Raw genomic sequence first — 25,996 nt, forward strand, 5'->3', positions numbered from 1 at the left:
GCCATTTAGGGGCTACGACCAGCCAACACTGGACAAGAATCCTAGTCCAACATTGTTTTCACTTGAGTGTTGCCTCTGAACTTCTACTGATATATAGCCAGTCCTACAGACCTGCAATGTCTTTAGTGGAACATGCTTGTTAGAACATGCTCAGGAGGTATTTTGCACATGCCATTGGTAGGTAACACTATATGGTGTATGTCTTTCAATCCACGACCTCTGACAAGCCTTGCACTTGCTTACACCTATGTTGCCCCATGCTACAGGATTTTATTTTACAAATAATTGATTATGCTATAGTATTCCCAACTCCATATGCCATGCACCTGTCACAGGGACAGCAGGGACCCATGCCCTCACTACCTCAAGCTCCTCCCCTCTCTCTATCCTTTAAACTGGCAGCACCGGCTCTTCAGATATGGCACCAGCAAACATCACACCAGCCCAATGTGCATCCTGACAGATGTCAGCTATTAGTTTAACTCTATGGCTAGTATCCCCGGTCCCTCCCCAGCACGCTTTGCCTTGTCACAGAATAATAATGTCCGGCTCATTACAGGTCGCTAGAGGCCCACCAGCTGTTTTCGAACTAGAGTTTTGCTGTCAGGGGCTTCTGGGAGTTGTAGTACTACAACAACTGGAGGGACAATGGTTGGACATGCTGAGTGTGAGTGTCAAGGCAAACTAATATACACTCCATGGCTCACCGGCTTGGGTGGTGTCGCTGAGGTCGTGCTGGACTGCACTGCGCGGAAACTCTCTCAGTTTCCTGCCACTCAGGTTTAGGACCCCGGTCATGGCCGCTTCCTCCAGTGCTCTCTCTAAAGAACGGTTCCATGCAGCCGGCCCTACGCCCACTCCGACCCCCGACGCTGCTCCATGACTGTTATGGGTAATCCCAGAATAAGCAGACACTACCGAGCCCTCGGCCAACACTGCGGCCGCCATAACACCGACTCCTCTTTGCGCTTGCGCTGCCAGACTGACAGGAAGCGGGACACATGGGCGGGACTGGGCTGTAAAGCGCATGCGCTTCAGTGGAAGGCGGGGTCTGCTGCTAGACAGTGCTGCTCCTGCGCGTTTATGGGACCAAAAATGGAATTTCCGTACAACAGTGAAAAACACGATCAAAATATATTTGCTAATATTCCTTATTCTGTTCATGCTTATATTAGTGTCTCCTCTCTGCACCTGATAATCCCAGCATAAAGTACGACCGTGGCAATTATTAAAAGACATCATCACACTTCTCACATAATATTCTCCAGTTATATAAATGGTTATTAATCAAAACAAATAGATAATGAGTTCTGTTTAAATACTCGAGTTTTCTCCTCTCCTACAATGACACTTCGTTATTCCATACCATTACTTGGCTTCAGTGTGTATACTTTCAATTGCAAAGGCCGAAAAGGCCAGTCTGCCCCTATATGTGCCATAAAGAAACCTTGACAATAGTCTGCAACTAGTAAGAACCGCGCAAATACAATGTACAGGGATTTGGCTGAACACTAACACTTCGTTTTTGCAGGACTCAGATTCACTTTTGAAGGTGAATTGCCCTGTAAGCTGTGAGTCTAACTTCTCCCAAGCGACCTGTTATCTAAATTGTTACAATTACCTTTTTGCTTATCTCAAAATTATTACAACAGTATCTTATCTGAACCTCGTGGCTGTTCTGGGCTCTCTGCCAAAAGCCAATTAAGTAAGAAACATTGTATCTGTTTTTAGCTGTTCAGTGCAGACAAAATCAGGACTTTCCAGTACAAACCCATGACTGCGGGTTGAGCTGTCAAAAGCCGGACTGTCCCTCTGAAAACAGGACAGTTGTGAGCTATGCTTTTTTTTTTTAAATTAAATGTTATTGATTAAACACATGTATGGCATACATAATCCAAGAATGACTTTTGCGTTACATATTTGGACAGGTTTATACATTATGATGTTGCATTGACAATAAACTTATTTAGTACCCGCTAAAACCTGTGTGGTGTGCTGTTTGTGTTTTTTGGGCAGGGCCACTCAATAGACTATTATTGAGTATTTTAATGCCTTGTATAAAAGTGTTACAGTCTACACTGCTATCATTTTCTGTTTCCCTTTATTTGAACGGGGGGGGGGGTGAGGGAGGGGGGTACCAACTGGTAGTCGTTCTGCATATGCTATATCAGATATAGAGATACTATAGGTCCTATAGTTTACTCTGTACAGAGCGTTTCCGTTTTGCATGTTAGCTACACTATTGTACATTTAGTCAAGGGTGGGAGGTATGCTTTTATTCATGCAAATTTTTATCACTGAGACCAAAGCACTGGGAAATTTAAAAACCTTTATCTCCTGCGCTTCCCCTGTATTTCTGAGCCAATGTGGTGTGGTTAGGCAGCATGCTGCCCCCTAAAATCCTGGTTCTTGGTGGCCTTTCCACAAATCTGATTCTCAACCTGCATTTATTCACAGGCCGAGAATGAACCTGGTGTGGCAGTACCCTTAGCCGAATAATACAATCTCCTGGGGTAATGAGAGAGCTAGGCCACCACCTTGTTGCCTGTACCAGGGATCCTTTGCAGCTGTTGCATTTGCTACTGATGCTGCACAGATTTTTGCAAGGCACTTGTTTATATTAAAAAAAATCAATGCCTTCAGAGGGTGTTTGTTTTTTTTTTTTTATATAAAACTCTGGTTAGTACATCCTAGCTCAAGATTGTCCCCTGAAATAGATGAAATCTAAGCAGCGTCAAGATTCCTGAAAACCGTAAATTCCCAAGGCACAGATAAGTAGAAAGACAAATCATAAAGTAGGAAATGTTCCAACATTCTAAAAGTGATAATTTACGTATAAATGCTGGTGTAATACTTTGTAAACTTGCAGTTTATCTCGATCCCCCATTTTATACTGGCCTGGGATATTTCTGCAGGAGCACTATGGAGTGATCATCTTCATCCACTTTTTCACTCTCCAGTGGCCCCAGACCAGCATGTGTGCAATAGAATTAAAAAAAAAAAAGGAAGCACTTTGATTGAAGTTTTTATTCTGTTGTACATGCACTAGCCCAGAAGTACAACATTACATGTTACTCCTACAGAAGTACTCTGGGCCAGTGCAGCTTCCAGTGACCAGGATCACTCGCCCAGTATATCTGGTAGGTCATTATAACCACTGATGTTAAAGTTTGGCACACTTCAGCTTTCCTTCTCGTTTAAGGCAAGGTAAAATACATGAACATCTAATGATTCTTTTTTTTTTTTTTTAACAGATTTTCTTTATTGCATTTTAAACATCCAGTTACATAGAAAAAGAAAGAGAAAGAGTCAAGAAAGATAGAACCTCAGGGTAAACCGAGGAAAAGGAAAGAGTAAAGAGGGGATGGGTCTTCCGCGTTCGGCAAGTGTTGCCAATGTGGGCATGCCTAACTAGGCATCCCACTACGGGTAAAAGTGCACAAGCCAGTTTCAGTCCGTACATATCAATAGGTCCCGGTCACATTCCACATATTGCCTTTAGCAGAGAAAAGGTAGATGACTTTCAAACATTCTGGCCCACCTCCAACCAGGCACGCCATATCTTCCCAAATTTTTCTGGGCAGCCTCTAGCCATATATGTCAATTTTTGACTGGGAAGAACACTGTCGATTAGTTTTTTCCAGAAGTTCAAAGACGGAGGTGCCGTTGCCTTCCAAGTCATCAGGATGGCTTTTTTGGCGAAGTGCAATAGCTGCAAAAGGCAGATTCATTCACTGGTGCTCAAATCTAGGCCTTCAGTTATTCCCAGTAGACAAAGTTCAGGTGAACATACATTGGGGAGTCCAAGCTTAATCTCCGCAAACTGCATTTTTTCCGCCCAGAAACTCTGCATTTCAGGACAGTCCCAAAAAACATGGCTATAAGTACCTTGAGCACCATTACACTTAGGGCAGACATCAGGACAGCCAGGATAAATCTGGGCCAGTCTGTGAGGCGTCAGGTATACACGATTAAGAAACTTTGTGTGTATGTACCTATCTCTACCAGAAATGTTAGTCTCAGGAATTTGACATAAAATTTCCTTCCAGTCACCTACGTTCAACTGGGGAAACTCAGGCTGCCATTTCTGGTGGAAATGTTGGAGCGGATCAAAGTCATCCCGCAGGAGAAGGGCATAGACCCAACTAAGTGACCTTACCAGTTCAGGGCGTCTCAAATATTTTTCTAAAGTAGTCTTCACTACCTCTGGAGCTCTCTCTGGAAACTGAGCTGATAACGCATGACGTAATTGCAAATATCTAAAGAGCATGTGATTTTGTAGGTCAAAGTCTTCCTTCAACCTTGCAAATTGTTTTATCTCCCCAGAACCAACCACATCCCCCAAAAACTTAATTCCAGCCGCTGCCCAGGTGGCAGCATCAGGCAAATGCCTTAATTGCAGCAAAGCGTCATTCCCCCACAAAAGGGACCACTTGGACCACTGATTTCTCTTACGGCAAGGAGACACCACCACTCTCTGGAAAATTGTACATATCGTCTTCATACCTGGTGTAAGAACATATATCGAGGCTATACCTCTATGTAACTGATTGGCCAAAGCCTCGAATGAGGAGACTATCCCTGCCTCAAGAACCACCGCCTGGTTGTTTGGATTGGGGTTCAGCCACCACCAGGCATATACCAGCTGGCTTGCATAAAAGTACAGTAGGAAATTAGGAAGGGCCAATCCCCCTCTGTTAGCTGGAGCCTGGAGAGTCTGCCACCCAATCCTCGGACGTTCACCTGCCCAAACAAAGCCACGTACTATGGCGTCTAAGTGCCTAAACCAGTTCCTAGGGGGTATAATTGGAGAGTTATGAAAGGCATAAAGAAATTTTGGTAGAAAAAACATTTTCAATAGATTGATGCGTCCAGGTAAGGATAAAGGTAGATTTGCCCAATTATGCACCCTAAGTTTGAGAGATCCAATGAGAGGGGCCAAGTTAAGATCCACATATTTTCTTGTATCTTTGTGTATCATTATCCCAAGGTATCTGAAACTATCCACCCATTGTGATAGGGGGCCATGTAGAACATCCCGCTGGGCTCCAGCATCAATGGGGAAAACAAGAGATTTCCCCCAATTTATCCGAAGACCAGAAAAATCTCCAAAGCCAGCTATCTCACTCAGGAGCTCGATCGCGAGGGCAAAGAGAAGAGGCGACAACGGGCACCCTTGTCTCGTCCCTCTAGCCAAGGGGATCTCACCAGATAGACCCGAGTTCACCCGTATCCTAGCCCTGGGGGAATCATATAAGGCCTTAACCCACGCTATAAAGTTATTACCAATAGCAAACCGAGAAAGGATCTGCCACAGGTAAGGCCACACTATAGTGTCGAAGGCTTTCTCGGTGTCCAAGGATACCACAATTCTCTCTCCCACATTCCGATGATTGGCCGAAATATTAGTGTACAGGCGTCTAATATTGATATCCGTACCCGTGTTTGGCATAAAGCCTGTTTGATCTGGGTGGACCAGATTGTCTATCACCAGTTTCAGGCGGTTTGCAAGGATTTTGGCCAGGATTTTAACATCAGAATTTAGGAGAGAGATCGGTCTATAGGAACCACAATTGTCAGGGGGTCTGCCTTCCTTTAAAATCAACACAATAGTCGCAAGTTTAGAGGTGGCTGGAAGGGGGGCACCCTGGATAATATCATTGAATAGAGAGGCCAATCGTGGGGCAATAGCCTCACCATGTACCTTATACCACTCTATAGGAAGGCCATCCGGGCCGGGCGACTTTCCATTTGGAAAAGCGGCTATAGCCTCCAGAACTTCCTCTGTGGTTATCACTTGGTTTAGTAACTCTGTATCATCTCTGGAAAGTTTAGGGAAGGGAATGCCATCCAGACACCGGTTCAGGGCATCCTGAGATAAGTCAACTTTTGAGCTATATAAGTCAGAGTAGTAGGAAAAAAATTCCTTCAATATCTGATCTGGGCTTTGGTGCACTGTTCCGTCAGCCGTAATGATCCTAGGGATTGCCGTTATCTGTGTCGGTTCTCTGGACAGCATTGCCAACAGCTTGCCACACTTATCCCCCTTGTCATACCAACTAGCTACTCGATACATCTCTCTCTGTGAATATTTTTCCATATATGCTAGATTGACATTCCTTTGGGCAGATAACAGCGCTTCACCAGTATCATTAGTTGGATTAACCGCGTGTGTTTCCTCTACCTCCTCCAAAACCTTGCGGACTTCTAACAACCCTGTATCCGCCTTACGTCTAGCCTCTTTGATAAGTGAAATGTATGTGCCTCGAGTGTAGGCCTTGGCTGCATCCCATACAGTTGGGGCTGGCGCTGTGCCTGAGTTAATCTCCCAGTACATTTTGAATTGCTGAGTAAACTCCTTCTTGACAAACTCATGTCGAATCCACTTTGGGGGTAGTCTCCACTGCCTCCCTCCCGGTTGGGGCTTAAGACCCAGGTCCATTTGCAAAGGAGCATGGTCCGAGCAAATGTGTGTGGTATAGCTAATGGAATCCACAAACGGTAGAAGTGTGGGGGAGGCAAATGCTAAGTCAATACGCGAGAGGGAAGCAGTGGAGACTGTAAAACAAGAAAATTGTTGCTTGTCAGGGTGGGACCACCTCCAAACATCCGTTAAATTGGATGCCCGGAGCCAGTCCCTCAGAGCAAAAGAGTCACCCCTGCTAGGTTTAAGGCGGTCAATTCCCGGAACAGGTACCGCATTAAAGTCCCCCATCCAAATTGTGGGGTAATCCCCTAAGGTAGCCACCTTTCCCAGAATAGTCTGCAGGAGGGCAATGTCCCCCGGGGGTGGGGAGTAGACGTTCACTAATATAAATGGGGTCAATGCTAAGCTCAATTTAAGAATTATATATCTGCCATACCTGTCGGAGATGCAAGACTCAATCACAGGCAGAAGTGTTTTCCTAAAAAGGATTGCCACCCCCCTCGAATACGTAGAATATTCAGCATGAAAGGTAGGATTCAACCAGTATCTCCTGAGAGCCCTTACCCTTTGCCCTATTAGATGAGTCTCCTGCAGAAGCACAATGTCCGTTCCAAGTTTTTAAGGTGATCCAGTACCAAGGATCTTTTTATCCTATCATTGAGACCTCTTACGTTCCAAGAGACTAACCTAATCTTAGTACCTGCCATGATGCATGTGGTGGCTGGACAGCATTAGGTATCATTGGACCGCTCACAGACTGACCCCAGGCCCACTGAATAGCCGCATGGAGAACCCATCCAGAAGAAATAGTCAGAAGCAGAAAGGAAAAGAAAAGAACAGTTAAGTACAGCATTTTAAATCCCTACAGAACTCCCCCACCCGGTATCACCACCCAAACCTGGAGATACATTAATCCCTTAACTATGAACTTCCCTTGTCTTTGGGGTATACGGTATTCCGGTATTCACCAAACCAAATAATCCTTCGCTAGACAAAAATATCAAAAAATATAAATCTCCTCCAAAACGTAGTAGTTCTTGAAAACGAAAGAATAACAGTAATTAAAGACAAACCACGGGCATGTCCGCTGCTATGGCATCAGAGCTCCTCTCAATCCCAGTAACTGTTGCTTTTCACACAATAGCCAGGTAATTATATATGCAAAGGGAGATGGACAAGAATTGAAAAATGCCCCTCGTACTGGTACCCATGTAGCGGTGACACCACATCAACCCCAATCCCCAGGGATGTCTCAACTCTTCCATTGTATAGACTTGCTGCCGAGTTGTATGCTCTCAGCCCCTCATCCGTGAAGAAGCAAAAGGGGATCATGATGGGGATGAAGGTGGACTGGCCTGCTCTGGGCGTGGGCTCCGTCTTTGCCTCGAGGGACGTGTTTCCAACCAGTGGAGGGCCCCTTCCGGACGCTCGAAGAACTGTGGCCTATCACCATCAATTATGCGCAGTTTGGCGGGGTAAATCATGTTGTATTTGATTCCCAAATCTCGTAGCTGCCTCTTGACTCCTAAAAAGGAGCTGCGTTGTCTCTGCAGCGCGGCCGAATAATCAGGGTACAACGAAACCCGTGCGCCCTTGTACTGCAGATCACCTTTTTGTCTTGCTGCCCTTAATGCTGCATCCCTGTCCCGGTAATTTAACAGCTTTATCAGGAATGGACGCAGAGGGGCCCCAGGAGGCAGGGGCTTGGTGGGGACACGATGTGCCCGTTCAGCAACAAATTGCGAGGAGAAAATCTCTTCCCCCAATAGCTCTTTCAGCCATTGCTCTGCAAAAGTTTCAGGGTGGGCTCCCTCACTTCTCTCTGGCAGCCCCACTACTCTCACATTTGATCTCCTCTGTCTGTTCTCCATATCCTCTAATTTATCAGCAGCTAACTTCAGCTGCTTTTGGAGCTGCGTAATGTCCCCATTGACAGGTGCTGTGCGGTCCTCCAGCGCACTGACTCTCTCCTCAAGTGCACCAGTGCGCTCCCTAATGGCCTGCATATCCTGTTTAAGGAGCGAGATCTCGACCTTTACTTCATCTATCTTAGATGTAAGGGTGGCGGTAATGGAGGATTGGCAAGCCGCAATTGCAGCCATGATATCTTGAGCGGATGGCACAGCCTCCTCTGGAGGGGCTGCGGAAACCTTGGGAGAGGAGGCCTGCTTAGGCGGAGTATTGGGGCTGCGGGCGCCATTTTGATCCATGCTGCGCGCAAACTGCCCCTTTTGCGCTCCTCTGCGCATATTCTGCTGCGGAAGGTAAGTGCGGATGTTAGCACCGCTTGAGGGCAATGTCCTGCACGAGAAGGAGCTATTACATGGGCTGAACAGGATTCTCCCGAGTTGCGCGTCCTACCGGCTCAGCATTCGGCTCCGCCCCCCCATCTAATGATTCTTTATTTGTCATTTCCAAAATAAAAAAGGGACAGGTGTCTTATTTGATAAATATACAGTATTTTTGAGGACATAAAATTCTGCTGCTGTACATAGCTTGGCTGTTTACTGTGTCCCTCTTCAGATTTGTTTAAATGTTGGGAAGGATGAAGCTGTTCAGTTCTGTGCAGGCCAGTGAAATTCTTCCACGTCTATTGCAGGACATAATCATGCTAAAACAGAAAAGTAGTGTTAAGGTTTGCTTTCACTAGAACTCAGCCCACAATCTGAAAATCAGCTCCCAACATTTATTCTTCTTCACCTTAAACTACATGTTTAAGAAGGTAGCATGCTTCTAGCAGCCACCAAACCCCAACTCTTCCTTGAGCCTGCTACACCAGTGGCGTAACTAGTTGTTACTGGGCCCCATAGCAAATTCAATTTAGGGCCCCAAAATATTTATAAGTTGGCCTATTTTACCAAGATATATTAAAATTGCTAAGTAATTAGGGTCTCGCTGGGCCCCCTACCCTCCTGGGCCCTAGTTCCTCTATAGTTACGCCCCTGTGCTACACGTAAAGCTTTGTTATCACTCCAGAAAAAGTTTCCAGTGCTCATGAAACCAATGCTGCCAATTTTTACAAAAATATGCCACTTCGCATTGTGGTGAAAGATTTGGCTATTTACCTATAACAATCCACACTCCATGTATATTAGAAAGTTGCTTAGAATTATGTTTACCTTTATTAGGCAAATGTTTATTTGGGGTTGAGTTGCCCTTTAATATTCTGCTTCTTTCCAGCCTGCAGCTGAATTGCTATAAGGTTGTCAGGGCCACCGGCCAAAGCAACTGAAGTATAAATTGGTTGACTTTAGTGTTGTCTTTTTTATTTTATTTTTACTGCTAAAAATAGCAGTTCGATTCAAGGATTTAATCGTTCAATCAAACGTTTTTACTTCAACCGCAAATGGCCTAATTCAATGGAAAAAAAACTTTGACTTCGATATTCGAAGTTGAAGTAATTCAATTTCAAAGTATTTTCAACTTCGAAATTCGACCCTTGATAAATCTGCCCCTAAGTGTTAATTTTATTTTGAACTACCCTCTTCAATCAGTTTTTTAGGATTGGACATAGAAACACTTCAGCCATTTATTTTGCCCTGCATGCTGTCATATACATTATGCTGGACTGAGAGTATATCTGTAGCTGGCTGGGTCATGTAGCTTTTATGCAAGTCTGTAGTTTTGAGGTGCGCTTTGCTGATCGATACAAGCCCTGTCTCAAGATATACTCACAATGGAGCTAATACAATGGAGCTAGTACTTCATCAAGAAGCCGCTCCAGGTTAGAGCTTGAAATAAGCGTCTGTTTTGCACCCAATACTTCAGTGGGAAGCATTTTCCCAACACTCCTAAGGAATAATATTCATATGGCGGTCCCTTGGCATGCATAGTTAATGTAAAGAGAACTGTTCTTAGTCTAATAAGCCCATAAAAAGACGTAGGAAGGAAATTAGTGCAGTTCTTTCTATTCAGTTAATTTCATATTTTGATAGAGGTCGCGAACTGATGACCAAAACATCAGTTGGGGTAATAGTTTTGTTGGTTAAGACATGTGAGAATTGGCTTTATTTCTAAATCGACCATTTAATCCTTGTTGCTGCTCTTTATATATCACTCTCATCCTGTGAGCATAAGTTTATTGTTGTGTGTTGGATATAATTCTTATATTGTATGCTTGAGGGATACAAGTAGATCTAAAATATTAAGGGCTGCAAATAAAACAAAAAAAATTGTAGTTATCAAATACTTATAGTGAGGAGTGGGGTCAAAGGCAGCCGATTGGCATTTTCTCCTCTGGGGAAAAAAATTACTCTACTGTACTCTACATCAGTGCTGTCCAACTGGCGACCCACGAGTACCCCTTGTGTGACCCCAACATGAAGTCTGCCTGCTGTGACTGAACAATTTCGGCCCTTGGTACCACAGAAGTTGGACAGCACTGACCTATGTAGCTTACATTATCTACTATGTCAAAGTGAGCCTTGTAGCCCAGTTTCAACCAAAATAGCAGCCTCCACATACAGTATACACAGCAGCATATTTACATGAAACACAATGTTTTAACTATTGCAGTTTAACAGTATATTATATAGGAATACATACAAAACCCTTTCATTTATTGTTACTGGTGTTTTAAATCCTGGATCTCTGTATTCAGTTGCAATGTATCACTGTAGCTGCTATATAAATCTGCATGGTAATCAACTGAACCTTTTATCTGACACACTACTGGAATATATGGAAAAAGGTGCATATTATGGATACCTGATGCATACCTGAAAGTACAGACCATATCTGATGATCCTGACTGCCCTGTCATGTGGAAGGATATCTGTAACATATACTATAGTGCCAGACATATCTGGCTTCTCCTTGTAAAATTCCATGTGCTCAGTAGGAACAACTTGTGCTGTGGTTCGAACTGCACATGCCAAGAATAATTCCTCTGGAGTATTACAAGTAAACCTGAAAACAATGTGCAATGTTTTATTTGATGCCTGGCAGTATTTCTATGCAAAATATTGCTGTAATGTGCACAGACAAATCTTGTGTCCACTAACAATTTAAACTCGAGACAGAAGACGGGCTAAAATTAATCCCAGCTCTCTGTAATATAAGCAAACGCTGTACTTTGAAATGCAAATAGTTTACCGAAAATGAGAAGAGGCTTAAATAGTATATTTTAGGGTTAATGGCAGGTCCAACAGCATGAACAGACATGTTGCTAATCTCTACACGAGTTGCTAATAAACCTTTTCTTATTTGGCAGCCATGATATGTTAACGGCCGTCATCTGGGGCCCTTGTAAATAGACTGGTTTTAGCATTCTCTCTAGTCTCTGCCACATCCAGCAATTCCTTCTATTTTGTGCTTCAGTACAAAAACATGAACAAAAGTTCTGGGAACTATGGCAACAACAGAAAAGAGATGCTTACCAAAGACAAATGTATTAAGAAAACAAACATTTAACGTATCTTGGGTTGCAGTAACAATTTTGATAGCATTGTGTTTAGGAAACTTGCTTTTACTAGTGGATACATTTCACTGGAATAGGGGAATTCGTCGTTTTGATATGAAATCATTGAGAGAGAATTCAGCCAAATAACAAGGGAAATTCTTGTTCCCATAAGAGACTACACCACATAGTAAAGCAGCTTTGTGTTTATCTTCCATCAGACCAGACTCTGATTGCTCCCATATTCTTGAGTGCCATTAAGGATCATCCAAACATTATACAGCAGTGTATAAGTTAAGAGTGTGCTGCAGGGCATTAAATCATACATTCTGCTCAAATGAAGATTATTGCAAGAGATAACAGCTCAATTTAAACACGAGAACAGAAAGGTACGGTTTAATGCTGCCGGGCAACTGTAGCATCCATCTTAGAAAGGTTTTGCTCAGCTAAGCATTAGAAATTCAGAGAAACATCACCCCTTCTGTTAAATATATTGGGATTAAGGGGGTCTTCAGGACACAGTCTGCTTAAAGGTACAGTGAAGGTCAAATACAAGGTGCACTTGTACAGTCATAGATTTATTTGTAGAAGGTTTTTTAAGAGCAAATATTAGTCCTGTTAAGTGTTAAAATACAAACCCATCAGCAGCCAAAAGCTGTAAGTGTAAGCGGTCTGTGCCACTTTTTAACAGATTGAGGATAACAAAATTTCCCTGAATTACATCAGTACAAAGAATACCACATGCTTTATGAAATAAAAACTAGCTCTCATACTATACATTGGGTCCTGTTTTAGCTTTGTGAATTTTAACATGCAGCTTTGAATGGAAGAGCAGCGATTTAAGATATCTTGTTTCTTTATTTGTAACAAACTCAAGCGGACATGGAAAAAAAGAATAGAAAAAACACAGGCTTCATGCAATCAAACTCACTCCATAGTGAAGAGCTATAATGGGAAAATAGCAGAACTGAAAGGGTTTATGTCAGCTGCTAGTGTATATAGGGGAAACGCATGCACCCATTCATTGCCAAGTCAAGGGGGGGTGCTGAATCAACAGGAATCCAAAAATACAATCCAACTTTTGCTTGAAAAGTCAAATTAGCTCAGAAGTAACAGGCTTGAGCAAGAAAAACATACAATGAAGCCTTCCACATGAATATAAACACAGCTCAGGGGTGCTAGCGCCTAACTAAACCATGTGTTCTTTACAGCTACTGCAAATAAATAAAGGCAGGACTGGATCCATGGAGCTGGAACATTAGCAAGTTTGCACTGAAGCAAAGCTAAACATTACAGAAGACTACCACGTAGAGAGATGCACCTAATAAAACCTGTGCCGTTCCAGCTACAGCTCAGTTGATGCTGCAAGCAGTTTACACTGAGTTTTATTTATTCATTTAGGATACCACACAAAAAAGTGGAGTTCCTTAGATGGCGGGGAGGGATTCATTAAAATCCCTTTGAGGTCTACCTTTGCCTTGGTAGTTGATTTTTTTATCTGTGAAATCTGTGAAGTATCCAAGGCTGCCTTCTGCTACATTGTTTCACGGGAAAAACGGCTTTTTAATGGCATGTTATAATTATTTAAAATATCAAATTAATATTAATCAGAATTAGTTTCTTTGATTAGACACTCCCTTTTATTACAGACATGATACAGACAGCAGAAAACCTGGTTGTGAGCATGTGAAAAGCTGTAAACTTTACATAAGACTTGGGGAAAGAGCAATGCTGGGTTAGCAGTGATCATACTGTGTGCACAAGGTTGTAAAACAGGATCATTGTCGACTACCATAGACACTATGCTAAGAGACAGGAGCAAGTTGGAAGTAGCATTGTGGCTAAGCACTAGGGGAGGCGTATAATCAAGTTCCCATTCATGATTTCCTTCTGCTGCAGAGAACTCCCAGGAACAGCACTTCAATCATCCTGCCACTTTGCAGAGACAGGAGACTTGTGTGTCAAGTAAAGCACAGTTTAGAGAGTTATGGAGCAGAGGAGAGCTGAACAAGCTGTTCACACAGTGCAAGCCTTTGAAGAGGCTCTTATATACAAGTGGTCTGTCTTGTGCCGACTACCTGTTTTCTTCACATTTTCTTCAATCTGTTTATAGTTACTTGAAGGTTGGCTTGTGCAGTTCTTACCTATTTCATTGCAAATATTATTTTTTGGATGTTGAGAACCAATACATTACTTTCCCTAGTATAAGCTGAACATGCTTACATGTGTTGTATTTGTACTTGAAAACATTCATGATCACAAGCTGATTGTTTGAGGACAGTGTTCCTTATAATTAACATAAGGTTATATATTCTCAATGCATTCCATAGTACTTTTTACAAACTGTACTAGCCCAGATGTCAGGATAAAAGTTTTCAGCTATCACGCCATTATCTGGAAACCTTTTATCCAGAAAGCTTCGAATTACAGGAAGGCCATCTCCCATAGACTCCATTTTAAGCAAAGAATTCAAATGTTTAAGAATGATAACAAAAAAGTAGCTTTTATTTGATCTCAGCTAAGATACATTTAATCCTTATTGAAAGCAAAGCAGTCCTGTTGGGTTTGTTTGATGTTTAAATTATATTTAAGTAGGCCTTCTGGCCTGGAATGACAGACCTTCCATTGGATTTTTCTTCCTTGTTCACCAGTTGGAAGTTACTTTTTCTTTTTGGCTCTCTAGTTTTTTCTGTACTGGACTTCTTCAGTTAGACTACTTGCTATGGACTATTTTTCTTCGGAATATAGTTTGCATTGCGTTTTTTTCTTGTTTCCTTTTGCATTACAGGATGATAGGTTTACTTATTGATCCTTTTGGCCTACACTTATATTTCTATATTATTGAAGAGACCTAGGGCGTGATATGAACAGTCGGCTAAGATGCCGCCATGCTGTTTCAAGTTGAACTTTTTGATTAGTTATTATGTTTATTATGTTTTAATCTGGAATTTGGAGGCCAGTGCGCCTTTAGGAGCAAGTCACTTTCCCACACCCTTAACCTATTCCGGTCCCTGGTCTGCTTGCTGGGACAGCCAGCCCGGATACGCTATCACTATTGAGACATACGTTTTCCAAAAAATAGGTATAGGCTAAATTAATATGTCTTTTACTCAAGATTCTATTAACCCTTGGGTGGATAATATCCCTGAGAAAATTAAGGTTGTGTCTTGGAATGTCGGGGGTCTAAATACTCCTATAAAAAGACGTAAGGTATTGGACCACCTTCGAAGGGACAAAGTCCATATAACTTTTCTACAGGAGACACATTGGCGCAGACGTGACACGACTTCTCTGAAAGATAGATGGATAGGCTCTGTCACGACTGCCTCTTATGCTTCTAAATCTAGGGGTGTGGCAATTATTTTGAGCACTGCTTTGAATAGTACGGTGGGAAAAATATTTAAAGATAAAATGGGCAGATATCTAATTATGGATGTGAATATATATGGGACTAAGTATACTCTTGTTAATGTCTATGCTCCGAACAATGAAAACCAATCTTTTTTCACAGAATTGCTCCAACGGTTAGACTCCTGGGGGGCCTCAAATTTGATCTTTGGTGGTGACATGAACACGGTGTGATCCCTACATGGACAAGTCAGGTACATCATCCACACACGTCCTCAATAGAATCAAACCGCTGCACTCTCTCTGTGAACATCTTTGCTTACAAGATACTTACAGATACTTACAGTATATCCAGACACTAGGGATTACACTTTCTTTTCTGCAGTCCACAACTCACATTCGCGGATTGATTACATCTTTCTGTCCCCCATCTTTTAGCCTCGATTGAGGACGCTAATATTGGTAACATAGATAATTCAGACCATGCCCCGGTGAAACTCATCCTCCCTCTGTCTGCACCCCAGCCATACTCGCATAATTGGAGATTTCCAACTTACCTCTACCATAATGAAGACTTTAGAAATTATCTAAAGCAACATTGGGCCAATTATATTGATGACAATTTAGCCCACTGGGATGACAAAAATTTACTATGGGCAGCAGCCAAACCAGTGTTACAAGGCCATATCATATCTTACCTGATTAAGCGGAAGAGGTCCCTTAGTGAAAAGTATCGGTTGCTACAAAAAGAACTCACTCAGGCTTATAAAAACTTTAAATCTACTAATTCTGCTGTAGCAAAGAAAACATACACAGAGTCGAAGGCTCTTTTCAATACTTTATTGACTGAACAGATGCAACATAAATTAAACCATACTGCAAATAGATATTACCGATGGGGAAATAAATCCGGGAAACTATTGGCGAATTTAGTCAAAAAAACAAACTCCAGAAACTCAAAACTCCCACTGGATTGGCTCGTAGTACAAATGACATCACAGACGTGATGGCATCTCACTTCCAAAAACTTTACCAACTGACTCCCGATTCCACAGATAACGGCCTTAGGTTTCTCCAAGAAGCTCATCTGAATAAACTCTCTGTCCAGGATAGGGAAATCCTAGATGCACCTGTAACGGAAACAGAGGTCACAATGACAATTACTAAATTTAAAAATGGCAAATCTCCAGGCCCAGATGTCTTAGGCGTGGAATTCTATAAATTTCTACTCCCAGAAACAACCCCTCTATTGACATCCTTATACAATGATATCTTACAAGGGAATCAGTTGTGGGATGAAGCTGCGGATGCTAGAATTATCTTACTTCATAAAGAAGGAAAGGACCACTCAGATCCGTCATCCTACAGACCAATCTCTCTCTTAAACAAAGACCTAAAGATTATAACAAAAATTATGGCAAATAGACTACAAAAAATTCTCCCTACTATACTTACCTCTAATCAGATGGGCTTCCTCCAAAACAGATACCCAGTCCAAGCGATTAGGAAAGCAATTGCTGCTATTTATCATTGTAACCTAGAAAAGAGACAACAAGGATTATTAATAAATTTAGATGCGGATAAGGCTTTTGATAGGATCGCTCATATTCATATACGGAGACTTTTAAAGTTTCAACATTTTGGAATACATATGCTAAACTTATTTAAAGCATTATACAACTCTCCCCAGACGTTTCTCACAGTTAATGGTTACAATTCGGAACCTTTTGTAATTCAGCAGGGAACTAGGCAAGGCTGTCCTCTATCCCCTTTACTATTCAATATTGCGTTAGACCCCTTAATAAAACATTTGTTGCAGAATAAGATATTCGCAGGGATCCCACTAGGCCACACCAGGCATAAAATTACAGCTTTCGCTGATGACATCTTATTGTTTGTTAATGATCCCCAAATAGAATTGACTACAATTCTAGAAACAATAGAAACTTTTAGCACTTTTGCAGGTTTTAGGATTAATCTGAATAAATCAGAGGCACTGGAACTAGGGGGTTCTGGTATATTGAGCAGAAATAGCGATTTTCCTTTTAAAGTGACAAACTCTTACATAACGTACCTGGGAATTAAGTTGCCAAAAAAACATACTGATTTATACCCAATTAATATTCGTTGTACTATAGACAAGATCCAGCAAGAGTTAAAATCCTGGGAAAATTTGACGCTTAGCTTCCTAGGCAGAATCCACTTAATAAAAATGATACTTTTCCTGAAAATCCTTTACAAAATACAGATGTTACCATATAGCATAAAACCATCAGACTATAAACGATTAATTAAAATGCACTTTTATCTGGCAAAAAAAGAGACCAAGTATTAGTATGTTTAAACTGCAACAAACTAAAGATAAGGGGGAGTCAATTTTCCAAATATAAAAGAATATAATGAAGCGTCTTTATTCAGATTTGTGGGTGATTGGCTACATAATAGAAATATTTACACTTCAACAGAGGTGGATCAACTTCTGTCCGGCGGCATGTCTCTCAATGTGCTCCTTCATTCTTCTCTAAAAGACATTCCCCGGGATATGATTGACCACCCTTTATTCATTGACACTTACAAAACTTGGATCTCGGTGAGGTGCAGATGTAGATTAACTCCTAACCACTCAATCTATATGACCTGGATTGGTAACCCGGCCTTCCTGATAGGGGAACAAAATAAAACAGTTCTGGACTGGCAAAACCAAAATTTAAGATTAGTCAAAGATATCATGAGTGAGGCTTTTTCTATACCATCAAAAGAGAATCTTATTCGAAAATTCCCCTTCTTCTCTAGTGATTATTTGCTTGCAATTCAAATTATCCACTTCACTACGAAGGTTCTTTAACGTCTATCTCCTGAGGACAAAGACAATCCGATAAATACACTATGGCCTAAGAGTGACTCATACAAAATTACGTCCAAGATCTATCGAATAATTCGAACCATAGTTCGGGTAGATTCAACGGATCCCTATATATAATATGTCAGTACAGTGAGCACACTCTTTCCAGATTTAGAATGTAGAGGGTGGTGCGTTGGTCAAAACTTCATAATACATCTTAGTAAATGGACCGGCACTCCTTCATTTTGGTGAAATAAATCTATGTGCTTTATTCACAAATTCATCTCCCAACATTTCGGTCCTCTCTGGGACCTTTTTCAAGGATATATATATATATATATATATATATATATATATATATATATATATATATGATAAAAGCTCTACAGAAGAGCTGAAGATTTAACACCGACCTGGTAATAAAGCTATTCTGTCATTAAAGGAACAGTAACAACTAAAATAAAAGCATTTTAAAGTAGTTAAAATGTGCTGTACAGTTGCCCTGTGTTGGTAAAAGTTACGTGTTTGCTGTAGAAAGACTATTATAGTTTATGTAAATTATGTTACTAACTCGATCAAGGGGGACCGCTCCAGTTTACACTCCCTTTTGCTGCTTCAGTCGGGTGCTCTGTCTGCAGCGTCCCCCGTTTGTAATAAGCAATATGTGGGTCGAACTACTCGTTGTCTAAAAGAAAGAATACGGGAACATCTAAGATCGATTGAGAATAGGGATGAGGGGACTCCCATGGGCAAACATTTTACTTTATGCTCAAAAAGAGGGGTCCGAGACTTGTTGGTGAAAGTCATCGAACAGGTGAGGTTGCCCCTTAGGGGTGGGGATGCAGAACGTTTACTAAATTTGAGAGAGGCGTTCTGGATCCTAAAATTGGAGACTAGGATACCCAGTGGCCTGAATACCAGGCATGACTTGTTATATCTATATTAGCTAGTAAGGGCTTTAAAATGAGTTATGTTCAACAGAAGCCCGGCTTTCCCTTCTATCTTCCCTCAATCTCTATCCCATTGTCCCTCATTTTACCTTATTTGATTCATATAGAATTTTTGAGGATTCTCAATTTACTATTTTTCTACAATTTTCCATATTTTTCTACTCTTTTAAACATATTTATATTTACATTTGTATGTTTGAACAATTGAAGATCTATATTTATTCATCTATTTATATTTGAACCAAGGTCTATCCCAGGTAGCTAGTTACCAACTATTAATAAATCAATTACTAGTTACTTATTCTCCAACATTTTAAGTAAGATTCACACATCTATGCAAGGATTTTTGTTTTGTTTGTTCTGATTATAGAAAGGTTTTTATATGAAAACGAGGTTTTTACCTTTGGTTAATTGGTTTTACTAAATTAATAAAATATGATTGTCTTAATTGAATTACTATATTGCGCCCAGTAGGGGTCACTATTTACATTTTGTATATAACCTGTCTGTTTGGATCAGGATGGATGCCTATGATTAAGGGAGTGATTCCCGAAACGCGTAGGGCGTTGGATCCTTGTTTTAACCTGGAATAAAAGTACATTCCAGTACATTCGGAGTGCCGTCTATTTCTTTTCGAGGTCTTTATGTAAATTATGTATGCATACATAATGAGAGGACATTACAATGTCCCTATCCCGCCCCAGACCACATACATATTACACATTCTCCCAAACAAACATATACTGTGTTACAAATTCATAATACTAAAATCTACAACTAGTATAGATGTTGGTATATATAGCTAATATATGTGAGTATATAGATAGGTTGGAGATTATTAATTTGTTAAAGCTTGGTTGGAGTTATGTGCCCATGGTCAAACTGAAACCCTGCAATACCCCTGACAGGGGACCCCCATCAAGTTCCCTTCCAAACATTTTGCTGCAGTCAAGAGGGAAAAAAGACAAAACAGACAAAGTTGCTGTGTAATCAGACAATCCTTTTAATGATGATCATTGTCCCTGATGACTGGCTATTAATAAATGTAAATTGCTCGGGAATCCTGGAAGCTCTTCATCCTGCTCTTATTTTGCTTTGGCCATATAGTCCTCCAGTTCTTTGTCCAGCTGTTCCTTTGTGAGCTGCACATGTTCTCTGGCTTTCCAATAGGGTACATCGCTCAGGAACTGTGCGAGCTCTGCATCCTTTTCTTTTACTTTGGCCATATAGTCTCCAGTTCTTTGTCCAGCTGTTCCTTTGTGAGCTGCACATGTTCTCTCTGTTTTCCAATAGGGTACATCGCTCAGGAACTATGCGAGCTCTGCATCCTTTTCTTTTACTTTGGCCATATAGTCCTCCAGTTCTTTGTCCAGCTGTTCCTTTGTGAGCTGCACATGTTCTCTGGCTTTCCAATAGGGTACATCGCTCAGGAACTGTGCGAGCTCTGCATCCTTTTCTTTTACTTTGGCCATATAGTCCTCTAGTTTTTTGTCCCACCATTTCCTTGTGAGCTGCACATGTTCATGTTGAGCTGCTTTATTACTGGGCCTCCAGTATCTGCTTCCGTATGTTTTCTGCCAGGCACCCAGTCCATAATGTGCCTTGGGCATTGCTTCCTTCTGTGAGCTTCTCCGTCTCCATCTTTGTCCACTTATTCCACCGGGGAGAAGTCTCACCTGCCTGTATGTTGGTGCCTGGATGTGTCTCTTTTCATGGCTCTCATTAAAGCTCTCTTTGTGCCTGAGATGTGCCTGCATTGAAGGTCTCTTCTCCATGTGCTGAATAAACCTTCTCCCCGTGCTCTAGCCAAGTGCTGCTGTCGATTCTTGGCTCCAATATTTACAGGGATCCAATTTCTATTCTTCCACATATGAGTAGTGTATCCATTTAATGGCAACTTATCAGTATTGAAGGAGCACAAGGCTCATAATCAGCTACATGTTTACATTTCCTATTGAAACAACCAGCCTAATTGGGTGTTTACATGGTTTTCTAGTAGACTTAAGGAAGAAGATCTATATTGCGGAAAGATCATTAACCTGAACCCTAATTTATTGTAACGAGTATCATTTTACCGCTCATGTAAATACCAGCTAGTGACCGGGTAACGGAACCACACAATTTATTTTTTAATTTTATATTTTACTTTATTTTAAAAGGTTATTATTATACTTATAGCTTGGAAGGATACCACCCTGCACCGGCGCTGCTTAGTCTAGATTTTATCCTTAATCAGTTGTGAACTAATAATGCCCCCCCATGCAACCACTGGCTGCAGAGTTCAGGTCACCCAAACCCCGATGTAGGGTAGGACTACATGGTAAGCTTTGGAGCGATCGCGCACAGCACAAGACGTCTGCGACAAGTCACATGCGCAGATAGCTGCTCTGCATCAGCAGTGTCGGATCATGCTGCACTTCATCGACATTTCTATCCTCTTACTTATTCGGTCGCATGCACTTGCGCAGGCGTTTTGACGCATCACGTCGTTGCACGAAAACGTCCATGTAGTCCTACGCTAAAACAAACACCAAGTTATGAAACCGTCCTGTCATCTACTCAACTTCAAACAAGTTGGCGTACTGTCCCACTTGCTTAAAGGTAGTTCACCTCTAAATAACTTATGATGATTAGTATGTATTCTGAGACAGATTGCAATGGTCTTTATGGCTTTCATATATTTAGCTTTGTCAGCAGCTCTGAGTTTGTTTTTCGCAGTTACTTGTGTAGCAGCCAGCTGTGTTGATAGAGTTCGAATAAGAGACTAAATAATATAGGAAAGGACTGCATAGGAGCATAACTATATAAAGTTTACAATACAAGAATTATACCTCAAATAACTAAATGATAACATAATATTGACCAAATGCAAGTTGCAATTAACTGATGCTTGGATTGACTTGTTGCTGCAGGTATGGTGAGAGGACTTCATAGTAACATAGTATTAGGTTGAAAAAGACACATGCCATCAATTCCTTTTACTTTTTAACTTAACTGCAATTACATCAGAGACTCAAACAAATATGGGAGAGTACTTTACATCCAATTCTTGAGTAATTTTGACATACCTTCTAAAGCACATTGATTAAAATTCAATTCAAACACAGATATTGACCATGGACCCCTCTGCCTTTAATTGCTATATGTGACTCCATTCCTTTTCCCTTTACATTAGAGTACCCAGTATATCCGACTCGGCTTAGACGATCAACTATATCAGTAATGATGGCAGCACAGCATAATAGCTACAGTGTTTACTTAATCCAATGTGGATGCAAACTGGCCTTTTTTTTATTTATAGACTTTTCAGACGACTTAAAGGAAACAGATCTATTATTGCGACATAAATAAGCCGAAAACCTATCTATCATGTTCACATATCATTCTTACCAGCTACCCATGTAAAAATACCAGCTAGGTAGCCGGAGTAACTGGAATACATCAACACAATTTATATTTTTTATATTTTTATATTTTTTACATTTATATTTTTAAAAGGGTTATTATATTATACTTTAATAGCTTGGAAGTGAATACCACCCTTGCACCGGCGCTGCTTAGTACTATGAATTATTATCCTTAAATACAGTTGTGGAACTAATAATGCCCCCCCCATGACAAACCTGGCATGCAGAGTTCAGGTCATCCCAAACCCCGATGTAAGGGTAGGACTACATGTAAGCTTTCGGAGCGATCCGACGCACAGCAACAAAACGTCTGCGACAAGTCACATGCGGCAGAAATAGCTGCGTCTGCATCAGACAGTCGTGTCGGATCAATGCTGCAACTTCATCCGACATTTCTATCTCTTACCTTATTTCTGTCGCATGCAACTTGTCGCAGGCGTTTTGACGCATCACGTCGGTTGCACCGAAAACGTCCATGTAGTCCTACGCTAAAACAACACACCAAGTTTAATGGAAACACTGTCCTGTCATCTAACTCCACAAACCTCCAAAACAAGTTGGCAGTACTGTCCCACCTTGCTTAAAGGGGTAGTTCACCTCTAAATTAACTTATAGTATGATGTAGTATGTATTCTGAGACAGATTGCAAATGGTCTTTATGGCTTTTCAATTATTTAGCTTTTTGTTCAGCAGCTCTGAGTTTGGTTTTTCGGCAGTTACTTGGTTGGTAGCAGCCCAGCTGTGGTTTGAATAAGAGTTCGAATAAGAGACTAAAATAATTATAGGAAAGGGACTGCATAGGAGCATAACTAATATAAAGTAACAATAACAACAGAATTATAACCTCAAATAACCTAAAACTGATAACAATAAATATTGACCAAATGCAAAGTTGCAAATTACTGATGGTTGGAGATTGGACTTGTTGCTGCAGGTGAATGGGTGAGAGGACTTACATAGTAACATAGTAAGTTAGGTTGAAAAAAGACACATGTCCATCAAATTTAACCTTTTTACTTTTTTAACCTAACTGCCAATTACATCAGGAAGACTACAAACAAATATGGGAGAGTTAACGTGTGAACAGTCCAATTCTTGCAGGTAATTTTGAACATACCTTCTCAAAGGCGAACTATTGTATGAAAATTCAAATCAAAAACACACAGATATTTGGGCAAGCCATGGACCCCTTCTTGCACTTTATAATTGCCTATATGTGAGCTCCACTCCCTTTCTCCCCTTTATCTATTCTGAAGCACCCAAGTACCAGATATCCCCAGACTGCAGAGCCTAGACCGATCAACTATAGGACATGTTGTGCAGCCATACAGCATAGATATCAATGATGTTAGCTCTGATCAAATGTGGATGTCATTGGCGTGTTCTTTTTATTTGATAGACTTTTCCAGACCATCCCTTAAAATAGGACACACATGATTTTTATTCGATCATAAAAAGTGCCCAAAACCTATCTACAGTGTTCCAATAGGCTAACATTCAATTCGGTAGCTTTTATTTGGAGAAGTATTGAGTCAAAGGATTTTTTAAACAGACAGTACTTCGACTATCGAATGGTCGAACGATTTTTACTTCGAAACGTTGGAATCATTCAATTCGATCGAATTTCGATGGTCGAAGTACTCAAAAAATTACTTCGAAATTCAAATATTTTTGGATTCAAACTATTCACTCGAGCTTAGTAAATCTGCCCCTTAGTGTGATGTAGAAATTCTGAGACAATTTGCAATTGGTTTCATTGTTTTTTTTGTGGTTTTTGAGCTTAGGTTTTCATTCAGCAGCTCCCAAATTTGGAATTTCAACAATCCAGTTGCTAGGGTCCAAATTACCATAACTACCATGCATTGATTTGAATAAGAAACTGGAATATGAATAGGAGAGCCCTAAATAGAAAAAGGGAGTAATAAAAAGTAGCAATAACAATACATTTGTAGCCTGGCCCTTACAAAAGCATTTGTTTTTAGACGGGGTCAGTGATCTCCATTTGGAAGCTGGAAAGAATGAGAAGACAAAGGCAAAATATTTAAAAAATTAAAAATAAACAATGAAGGGCAATTAAAAAGTTAAAGTTAACTTCAAAAAGGGGAATATGTTGGTGGTCTGTAAATGTCTTACTTCCTTGTAGTTACTCTGTTGCTCTGTGCTGCAATGTCTCTTAGTCAGCAAAACAAACACAAAAGAAAAAGGAAGAAGAAGCCCAGCAGATTAACTGCAAAACAGTTTATTCCAGGTAGTGGTTACACGACATGTTAAGTCAATACCCTTTATCAAAGTATAAAGGGTATTGACCTGAAACATTTTGTATAACCACTACCTGGAATAAACTGTTTCGCAGTTAATCTGCTGGGCTTCTTCTTCCTTTTTCTTTTGTTTTTGCTGAGTAAGGTGAAAATCCCTTTTAAATTATAAAGTTTCAAGGACTCCATTAATAGGGTGTAAGAGCTCAGTAATACCTAATTAAGCATGCAGATAGCTGGACACATGATTACGTAACACAGGAGGCTAAGAAGTAGATAGGTGGGTAATAAATTACATTACTGCCCACTGTGGAAGTTACCTTAGTCTCACTTCTCCTACATGTTCTATACAAATGCTAGCAGGGATTCCTGTTAAGGTCTGAGTAATTATAGATTTAAAAAACGAAATATATTTTGCAGTGCTTTTCTTTGTATAGCAATAGAACAGCACTCCTATGGTACATACAATGTAGATGACTACAAGTATGGGACCTATTATCCAGGATGCTTGGGCCCTGAGGTTTTCCGGATAAGGGATCTGTAAATTGTGGCTTCTAATATACATGTATATCAAAGAAGGGTGTATAAAATTTGAAATATATACTGCTCAGGACCTGGGTTTTTTTTTCGGATAAGGGATTTTTCCTTAATTTGGATATTTACACCTTAAAGGAGTAGTAAAGGTTAAAACTAACTAAGCTTTATCAGAAAGGTCTATATAAACACACCAGTAAACCCTCAAAATAGTGCTGCTCAGAGTCCTGTCAAAACAAACACCACGTTTCTTTCATTCTATTGTGTACACATGGGCTTCTGTATCAGACTTCCTTCTTTCATCTTAAACCTCCAGGTCTTGGGTTTAAGCATGCTCAGTCTTCTCCTCCCCTCCCTGATGTAATCTGAGCTCAGAGCAATGAGCAAGCAGGTGGAGACTCAGGCAGGAAGTGATGTCTCAGCAAGCTAATATGGCAGCTGCTATCCTAAACAAACAGAGACAGTGTCTAGAGCTGTTTACTCAGGTATGAAAAAGCGTTATAAAGAATAAAAATGGCATTCTAGCTTGTACTGTTGTGGCTATTCTATTGGCAATAAACTGCCCTGATAGCTTTTCTTCTCCTTTAAGTCTACTAAAAGATTTCTGCAAACATTAAATATACCCAATAGGCTGGTTTTGCTTTCAATAAGGATTTGTTATTTCTTAGTTTGGATCAAATTCAAGACACTGTTCTATTAGTACAGAGAAAAAGTTATCTAATAATTTGTATTATTTGGATAAATGGAAGTCTATGGGAGACAGCCTTTCCGTAATTTGGAGCTTTGTGGATAATGGGTTTACATATAAAGCAAGCATTTTCCACCTAATGACTTA

General features: G+C 40.7%; 1 long non-coding RNA gene and 1 pseudogene across 2 annotated transcripts in view; both read right to left on the reverse strand.

The window, feature by feature from the left end:
- LOC121393926 overlaps positions 1–1,605 on the reverse strand; it is a 77,090-nt pseudogene extending 75,485 nt beyond the window's left edge.
- Positions 1,606–15,998: 14,393 nt separating this feature from the next.
- LOC121393778 overlaps positions 15,999–25,996 on the reverse strand; it is a 35,587-nt gene continuing 25,589 nt past the window's right edge. For both annotated transcript variants that reach the window (XR_005961342.1, XR_005961341.1), the window contains 2 exons: positions 16,629–16,710; positions 15,999–16,303 (listed from right to left, as the gene is read on the reverse strand). This is a non-coding gene — a long non-coding RNA (uncharacterized LOC121393778). The remainder of the gene's footprint in view (positions 16,304–16,628; positions 16,711–25,996) is intronic.

The sequence above is a fragment of the Xenopus laevis genome, chromosome 5L, assembly GCF_017654675.1.
Source record: "Xenopus laevis strain J_2021 chromosome 5L, Xenopus_laevis_v10.1, whole genome shotgun sequence".
NCBI lineage: Eukaryota > Metazoa > Chordata > Amphibia > Anura > Pipidae > Xenopus > Xenopus laevis.